This window comes from Pagrus pagrus, assembly GCF_965226575.1.
Source record: "Pagrus pagrus genome assembly, chromosome: 17".
Classification (NCBI taxonomy): Eukaryota; Metazoa; Chordata; class Actinopteri; order Spariformes; family Sparidae; genus Pagrus; species Pagrus pagrus.
In genome coordinates, this window is record NC_140201.1 from 23899251 (window position 1) to 23908595 (window position 9345).

A 9345-nucleotide genomic window follows, 5' to 3' on the forward strand; every position below is an offset into this window, starting at 1 on the left:
AATGGTTCATAAATTTGTCGCAACCTCCACACAGCGACTCGTTTCTCTCAGAATTTGATCTATTTGGTCCGATCGCATTTGGGAAGACTAGAAGAGTCACGTCATTGAATAATTTTTTTCCTAATCAGTCATAGTTTGAGGTTTTGGTTAGTCATGTCCTGTTTTATTTTTGCAGATATGTCCTGCTACTTTCCACTTCCTGTCTTTGTCTCTTTCCCACCTTTTTTCTGTGCACACCTGTGTTTTATTTGGACATTAGCCCTAAATCTTTTTCCCTCATTATAGTCAGTTTGTCTGTTTTCATCTTGCATCTCCTACATTCCTGAGTCCGTTCCCCTGGTCATTGTGTGTTCCCTGTGTTCCTGCTTTGTTCCCCAGTGGCATATGGTTTCTACTCATTAGCTTCCTTGGATTCTCCTCGTTGCCAGCTTTTGTGTGCCTGCCTTTTGTTGCTTGCATTCTGGACTTGATTTCAGCATATTATTAAAGTTCACTTTATCTTCTTTGACCTTGCTGCCTCTGTGTGTGTTATTTTCAGGTCCCTTTTTGCAGAAACAAAATATTCAATTTAGCAGAAGGCTAAGTTAGCTCAGCTGGGTAAGCCAATCAGAGTTAGAGCTGAGCTTGCCTTAGTCATTCTGGAGGAAAAAAAAAAAATGCCTACCATTCGTGATACTCCAAATTAGAACCCATGGCAACCATGAACAGAATAAATTGTTCCCTCTATTAAACTGCAGAGGCGGAATTGGGTGTTTTTGACTCGGGTCCCCGAGGATCCAAATACATTGGTATTTCTTAGAAGAAATAAATAAAATAGGAAACAAAGTCAAGAACAATTTGAATGAAAGAATAAAGCACCTGTGAGATATGACAAACAGTACACCTCTGGGCTCAGTAGGATGAAGGTGAAAGCAAGGTTAATGAAGTACGATAAATGGAAACTTAAAGTTAATATAAAGAGTGATGATGCTAATGAATGCTAATAGAGCTATTATCCAGGTTTTTATGCAGCTGTTAACGTTACATTCAAATGGTGAATTGCATTACATATACATATTTTAAATAATGCACTGAAATGATGAATTGTCTTTTTTCTTTTTTACCTTCTTCTGTACCACCTGTAACAGACCCGTCAGCACCTTAGGCAAAATGCATTTATTACCCACTCCATCTCCTTCTTCTCTCATTTATTTTTCCAATCCAAGATGGTCATGATGAAGTCTTATCAATCATTCAGATGTGTCAACTCTGTACACACACCCCTCAGGCATGTTATAAAACATTCCAATATTTGAAGCAGGAGGGGGGGGGGGGGGTAAAAAGCAACAAATTCAGCCACTGTCAAACATAATTCATGCATATCAACACCACGGTCTTAGAAATGGACAACATTTGTGTCAAGCTCCTGTTGCAATCTCAGCGACCAAACAATGCTCGCCTTCATCCGTCCCTCTGATACAGCGTCACGCTGGAACGGCTGTAAAAAAGAGAGAAAAAACCTGCATGCCAATTAAACCCTAAAGGGCCTCTCACAGAGTTTCCCTCCCATGCAATTACTGCAGTGTGTGCTCAGACTGCATCATTGTCTACCTGTGGAGAGTGTTACACAAGTCCTCTTGAGCACACAGCCTGTCTTTTTCACCACGCTTTGTGAATGGGCTTCTGCAGGAAGCAGGTTTAATTAAAACTTGAAGCAGCAGGTTAAAGTTAATGAAAGGTCTCTTTGTTTTGAAACATAATCACATACTTCACCAACCTTCAGACCTCAAAAATAGGGAATATTTCAAAACCCCAGTGGGAATCTGGGTCCTGAATGAGAAAAATGTGATTATATGTTATATATATACATGTATATATATACATATATATATTAACTTTTAATTGGTGATTGACGTCAGTGCGACCCCCAGGATTGACAGAAGAAAATCGATAATGCTGCTTTCCCTTTAAAACTTTCTGTAAGAAACTGAAATTCTTCTTTCCAGGAAAACTGCCATTTGTCGGAGCATTTCTGTCTCCTCTTCATTTCTTCTCCAGCTCTCACTCACTGACGAGAACGAGGTGCAACAGTACAGTTGACTACAGGCTGTACAGTGCCAGAAACAGGTTATGATTACTACAAGGAGGAAAATGTTGCAAAACTGTGTCAAAAATCTGGGGAAATGCTGGAGGATTGCGACCCTAGGAGGAAACTGGGAGCGGCAATGAAGTTTCACGGAAAAATCGGGTTGGTTGACCAGTATGCAAAACCAGTTAGATCAAAAGACTTTATGGATGGGGTATGCTGGAAATGAACTTGCAGGCATCTTTCAAACACGTCACGAGACACTTTGAAGGCAGAGCATGGCTCTGTGGATGGCAACGTCTGTTGACTGGTCCGTCCACCAGTGTGGTCCAAATTGAAATATCTCATCAACTATGAGATGGGTGGTCATTATATTCTGCACAAACCTGCATGGTCTTCAAAGAATGACGTAAAGAAAATAAACTTTGCTTCTCCTCTGCCTTTTCCTTTCCTCTGCCTTGTTTTTTAGTAATCTTTTGGAATATCGTGTGCATGTGCTCAGGCCCTTATTTCCACTCACCATTTGCCATTAATGAGTATAGAAATGGCCTGAAACATCTATTTGTCTATGGGTACTTGTGGTCACTCTACCACTCAGTAGAGGCGTCAATGAGAAGAATGGCAAAGGAGAAAAAGCACAACTGATTGTGTCACTTCAGTGAGGTTCTCCAACAGCATCAGAATCACTGTCGTTACGGGTGGATGTGGCTATTTGTACCACCAATTCCTAACATGTGCCCATACACCATCATCGGTGATATCTCAGTCATCATTAGTAAACATCAGAGGGATGATCAATGAATAGTCTATAGAGCTCATATTGATACAGAAGTGCTGCACAATTCAGGACCAAAATAAGAGTCAGGTCAATTCAAATCAAGTCAATTTTATTTATAGGGCCCAGAATCACAAATCGCAGCCTCACTGGGCTTTAGAATCTGCACAGTGTACGACACCCTCTGTCCTGAGGACCTCGGTTCGAGTAAGCACCCTCCCCTTGTGGAAGGAATACAAAAGAAATGGAAGAAACTTCAGCAAGAGCCACAGAGGAGGGATCCCTCCCCCAGGATGCAATAGATGTCGTGTGTACAGAACAGAATATACAGATTACAATGGCAAAATATCTATTCAAGTTAATTAACAGGGAAGTAAGTGTGTGTGAGGTGCTCACTCTTCTTTTACAAATACCAGGTTATGTGTGGAAAAAGGTGTACCCATGGTTTTTATGCATATGTATCGTCCACACATCTGTCCCCTGGAGTTTCCAGGACATAGATACCATACTTGGAAACAATGGCTGAAGGTTCCCTGTGTGTGAACAGAGTGTTAGAGAAATCAACAGAATGTCATTTTGATTTACATCCTGAAAAACAAACAAGAAGAAAAAAATCACTCACAGGTCAGGAAAACAATCTCGATAAAAATGATTTTCACTTCACTTTACAAGTGGAAAATGCACTCTCAAGTTCTGTATCAGAGGTGAACACTTGAATAATTCAATCAAATTAAAAATGAGTTTTCATTCATCTCAGATGAGAACAAAGACAATGAAATAATTCATGTATTCAGTCGAGACTAACACTCCACATTCTATTACTTCACATAGTGAATGCCACATCTGGACCAGATTCAACCACTGAGTGGCCTGGCATACAGAAATCTGATACTGACAACATATGTTAACTCATAGTGTAGATGTCAGTATGTCTCACACACATATGCTCACAGATGTGACGTCCACACTGCTTACGTCAGCACTGTATGCTATTTTTCACTGTATTTATTTGCATTTGATTGAAAATGTTCATTACCAAAAGCTAAAAAGGTTTTAAATAGGCTGCTGAAGTACAGCTGTCTGTTAGCTCAGGACATTGGGACTCTGCTGATTGTTTTTCATCAGTTCTGATACCAGTGCCTAAACTATGCACAAGGCACCAGTAATCATAACAAAAACACACATTTTCTGCTTTTTGGTCAGGAAAACAATCTTGATAAAAGAAATCAGTGTTTCCTTTTCCAAGTTGGAATGCATTCTATCAACCAAACTTGTATATCACATGCCAATCTCTGGGCCTGTGGGCTGGATCTCGCCTGCCATGAATTTTTATCTCGTAAGAAAGTGAATCTGCTGAAGCTGTTGCTCTGAGCTATCTCAGAATGAATAAAAAGGGAAATCTGTGCTGAAGACAGACAATTCAGAAAAGAGGTGGGAGACTGAGTACTTAAAGACTAGCCTGTGTGTCTCATTTGTGATTAGACCCTTAAATTTGATGAGGTGCCATTTCACGCAGCGTTGCGAGCCGAGTAGGTTCTGTGATACCGAGAAAAACTCACCCTGAGAGAGGAAATGTGTTGTGCGACCAGGCTTTTATGTTTTCCAATTTACAACGCACAAAACTACACAGACGCAATACACATCATGATTATGCATGATGCAGTGAAAGGCTTGGTACGTGGAAACAGTTTGCTGGAAAGCCAAACGCGACGTGAAAACTTTACTCAGCTTCCATTTTGTCAGCCCGCAGCAAATGTGCACGCCATCACGACTCTCCCTTCAAGGTTATGAAACTCAGTTTTTAAATTTTTTTACACATTCATTTGCAGCTGATGTGGAGAGCCTGTCAGAAAACTGAGGGGAAGTGCTGAACGAATTACATTTCAGAGCGAGAGTTTTCTCCTTTCATCCCCTGCATGATGCCACAGCTCCTCCCATGCACTGAGACTTCTTGGAAGCACTCACTTGTGGGAACAAATGTTCTCTGTGATAAGGATCAAGGAGTCCTTTCATAGGTCCAGCTGTAAAAGACAAAACACCCCCTGAGCAGAAGTTCAAGGATAATTGAACTTGCATGAAAGAAAAGGTGTGAAGAAACAAAGGGGGAGCAAACAGGTCACGATAAGAGGTAGAAGTTTTTCATTACAAGGTTCTGGAAAAGGCAGAAATATCAGCAGCGGGCTAAGAATCATTAACAAGTATATGTAAATGTCAAGGCCTTTCTGTGGTTTTTCTCTGAGCAGCTGCTGTTGTGATTTCGCAGCAGCCTCCGAAGTCCAGCTGACACGGCGTGAAGCCCTCTCATATCTCCTCTGTCACCTGAATTGTCTCTGTAGCATAGCAGTGTTCGACAAACCGTAGCTTCTTCATTTGTTTTTCTCTGATCTTGTTCATCCATAACAAGTGAAAAGTTACAAATGTCTTCATGGTTCAGCAGTGATGACTTGCAGGGCTGTGGCACAGGCTTCAGACACAAAACAAAATAAACATGAAGCTTGTTGCTTCAGGGGGAAAATAAAAAACAAAATGTAGCATATTGTTCGAGACGCTGTGAGTGCATTTTGAATGCGTGAAAGTGTCACTATAAACTTGAGCGATTCATGTTTACCATGTAATGTTATTAAATCTGTTGACCGAAAATGTATTTTTTGCATTAGTTACCTGTCAGGTAAATAGTTTCTTTTTAAAGGTGGACAGGGAAAATCATTTAGGCTGGGAGAAGTAACATCAGTCCAGGTCATTCTCCTCATCCACCCAGCCAACAGAGCACAGACTGTATACTGTGAGCGCTTTGTTGAAATATTCTTTTAATGGCTACTGTTTAAAGGAATAGTTCACTCTAGAAAGAAATTCAGTCATTATCGACTCACCCTCATGCTGATGATAAGTCCGGTGTAGTTTCTTATTCCTCAAAGTGCAGCTGGAGACCCGCGGGGGTACCGTCCTGCAGCAAAAATCCATATAATGGGCGTAAATGGTGTCCGAGACGAAAAGGTCCATAAAACTACACAAAAACTTTGTAATATTCCTCCATACTGCTCGTCCGCTGCAATCCAAGTGTCGCCAGACAAGACCAACACCGGTATTTACATCCTGCTGTGAGTTTCAAAGTTTCAAATCACTAGTGCAGGCAGATCCCTCTTGTGTTTGTGTGTCGCCCGCTCGCTGTAAACACACCGGTATGTAAATACCGGTGTGTATACCGGTGTGTATCTATCGCGAGTTCTGTTGATCTTGTCGCGGCTTCTGTAGTGCAAACAGCTGTGAGGGAGACTCGCGTGCACGCAGGAGCATGCCTCCAGGCAAATATAGTAGTCTCATCGGTAGTCTCATCAGCATGAGGGTGAGTCGATAATGACTGAATTTCGTTCTAGAGTGAACTATTCCTTTAAACCATTATATCAACTGGAATTGTCTTGGAGCTCTGGAAGAGAGAGATGCAGAGCCAGACCTCCTGGAGGAATAAACACCTGGAGTCACATCAGACTCTGCTCTGATCAGGAGCTGTTTACTGATGGGAGGAGAGCTGAGAGGTTACTTTTTAACTTTTGGGAATAAGAAGTGGCTTGATGTTCACTCCTGTTTATCAACCTGACTGCAGCAGCGCTCTGTGGAGGTGATGTTCTGTAATGCAGAATGCCGACTGGAGCTGGAGGGGAAATGTACCATGAAATACCATTAGTGCTGAGCTCAGTGAATGACCTGAATTAGCACACACGCACAGCCTCGGTGTATGTTGTTGCTTGCTAGCTTACGGCTAATGCACAATAAGGTAAAGGAGAAATTACTGCTTATGCGAAGACAAATTAACACAAATGATCGTGCAGTCAAACTCGCTAACTAAAAGAATTGCTTCACTGGTGGTTATACACTATTAAACAACCACCACTGCTGATGAAAATCTCTCTGACGTGACACATTATTCACGTTACGTTAAGTCTCATTCACCGACTTCTTTCCTCACTCTGACTCTTTCCTGGAAGGTATAGTGACAGGTGACCAAATTAAAAGCACCGTAACCTTGAACAAACTTGATTACTATGGGGTTGAACATTGTCGAAAACATCTGGGATAATGTAAGTACACAACTGTTACGCCCCATCCAGGGGTGACTGGAACGCAACATGAGTAAGCCCCATTCTCCCCAAGACCCAAGCAGCCACCAAGATGCAAACTTAAAGAAGTAGAAAAAGGATTTATTGATACAACATAAACTGAAGGTTACCTAAGGACTTCAGGGTGGACCCAGGCCAACATAATAAACAAAAAGGAATCTAACTCAGGAGAACAATTGACCTGCCGGGAAACAACAAGAACTCAAGAACAAAGGCTGACCTCCCTGACTGGCCAAACACAGGAGAAAACAGATAAACCAAACTGGCAGTCCACCCTTACAAAGAAAGAGTACAAAATGGTCTGGTGTGGCTGGTTGGATGCTGAGGAGTGTGCGGACTTCTGCCTCTCTGCCCCTTCTCCGACGCCATCTTGGGTCTTATATAGCCGCGGCCCATTTCCAGCAACCAATCAGGTCCCAGCCTGGAAGGTGCCGCACCAATCAGCTCGGAGGAGGAGGAGTCCGGTCAGCAGGCTGCACTCACATGTGACAAGAGCAAAAAGAACACACACACACCTGCACACATCACAACCATACTACGACAACAGTCGTAACACAACTCAACAAATATATCAAAGATCTAGTCGTTTTGTAAGGTGGCCCTGAAAGCTCACAGCACTGCAACTTAAGAAAACACATGCAAAAAGACAAAACACAAGCAAATTAAGAAAACATCTTCATCAATTTGACAACACATACGCAACACATTAGAAAACCTGCTGCAAAGACCACAACACAACACATTAGAAAACGCGCTGCTAAGACCACAACGCAACACATTAGAAAAAAGCGATGCAAATAGACCGCAACACAACGGAAGTGTTTCCAGAGGACACTTAAAAGTGATGCACACATCTGGATACGCTTGTTGTTGACGCAGATTTTGAGTCTGTAATATCTGAATCATGCGATCACAATGTTAAAATAAATCAAAAACACTTGCTTTTTATCTCATTTTCCAACACCACTGACGGAAAGAGAACCTTAATAGCGCTGTGACTCAAAATCTGCATCAACAACAAGCGTGTCCGGATGTGTGCATCACTTTTTTTGCAGCACACTCAACTCAAAATTAAAGTGCTTGAACTGCCGCATGTATCTACGGAACCATATCACTTACTATGTATATGATCAGTGTTGCTGAAATATTTTGGGGAAAAAACATCCTTCGCGGTTGGGCTCATCAGACAGCTCTCAAATAAAGAAGTCAAAATGGATGTCACTGTGATGAATGATGCAGGCACCACTTTTTTGAAATCAGTGACAAAAAGCATTGCCATCTAGGTTTCCCTCAAAATACCACTGGTATATTATCTATGGCTTTTAAAGGTCTGAATGGATGGTTACGGGTCAGAGGACCTGATATATCAGAGTGTCTGGTCCTTTATGTCACACATGGTGCTCTTCACTTCTCTTGCAGACCTTTCAAATTTACCAAAAGTAGCTAATGTAACATACGGTGTCTCATTCCTTACCTTTTATGTCTCTAAACTGTGGGCTGCTGCTGCTGCAGGCTTGATGGTCTTTTTTAAAAAAGATTTTATTACCCACATCACTGCCTCAGCTCTTTGTTAATGCTGTATAAAAATGCCATTTCAACTTGTTGCTATCTGGCATTTTTACACTTTATTTTTGCTGTTGTTCAGTTGACCTTTTACTTTTAGCGAGGTGTTTATTCAGAGGCAGTGCGCACTTCAGTATGTTTTTTGAGCTTTAAACTACATTATATAACTGTACTCTTATAAAACATATCAATGCTGCTGTTAGTGTTGACATTCCTTACCAAATTCATAAAAATCGTCATTTGATGTGTTGAAAATAGCTCAACAGGCCATCTTATGTTTTAGATCATCTGATGTTGATATCGAGGTGACCCTTTGGGACTTCTCCACGTCATGAAATTTATATTTTAAAGGTCCAATTTGTAAGAAAGATGATTTTTGAGTCTCATTCCCAACTCATCAAATACTGACGCTTTGGGTTTCCCAGGTCCTCAACTACTGACACTCTGGGTAAATAGATTGGGCCAGATACTAATGCAAAGTGTCAGTATTTGAGGAGTTGGCAATGAGTCTCAAATATCAACAGTCTTACAAATTTGATCTTTAAGAAAGAATGATTATGCCCTCTATTCATAGGTGGGTAGCCCTCCTGTCCTTGAGTGGGAAACTGTGAAATCGTGCCTAATTTAAAATGCTGATCAAGACTTCTTATCATATCATCATTCACGGTAGTTAACACTATTTCTTGCTTACCCTCTACGGAGTATATTTCAATTTTGGTGTGTGTGTGTGTGTGTTTTTGACGGCAGCTTTCACGCGATGATGAGCCCATGATAAACAGCAGGGCCATGGCACAGCTCCACACTGACACTCCTTCATAGACTTTTGC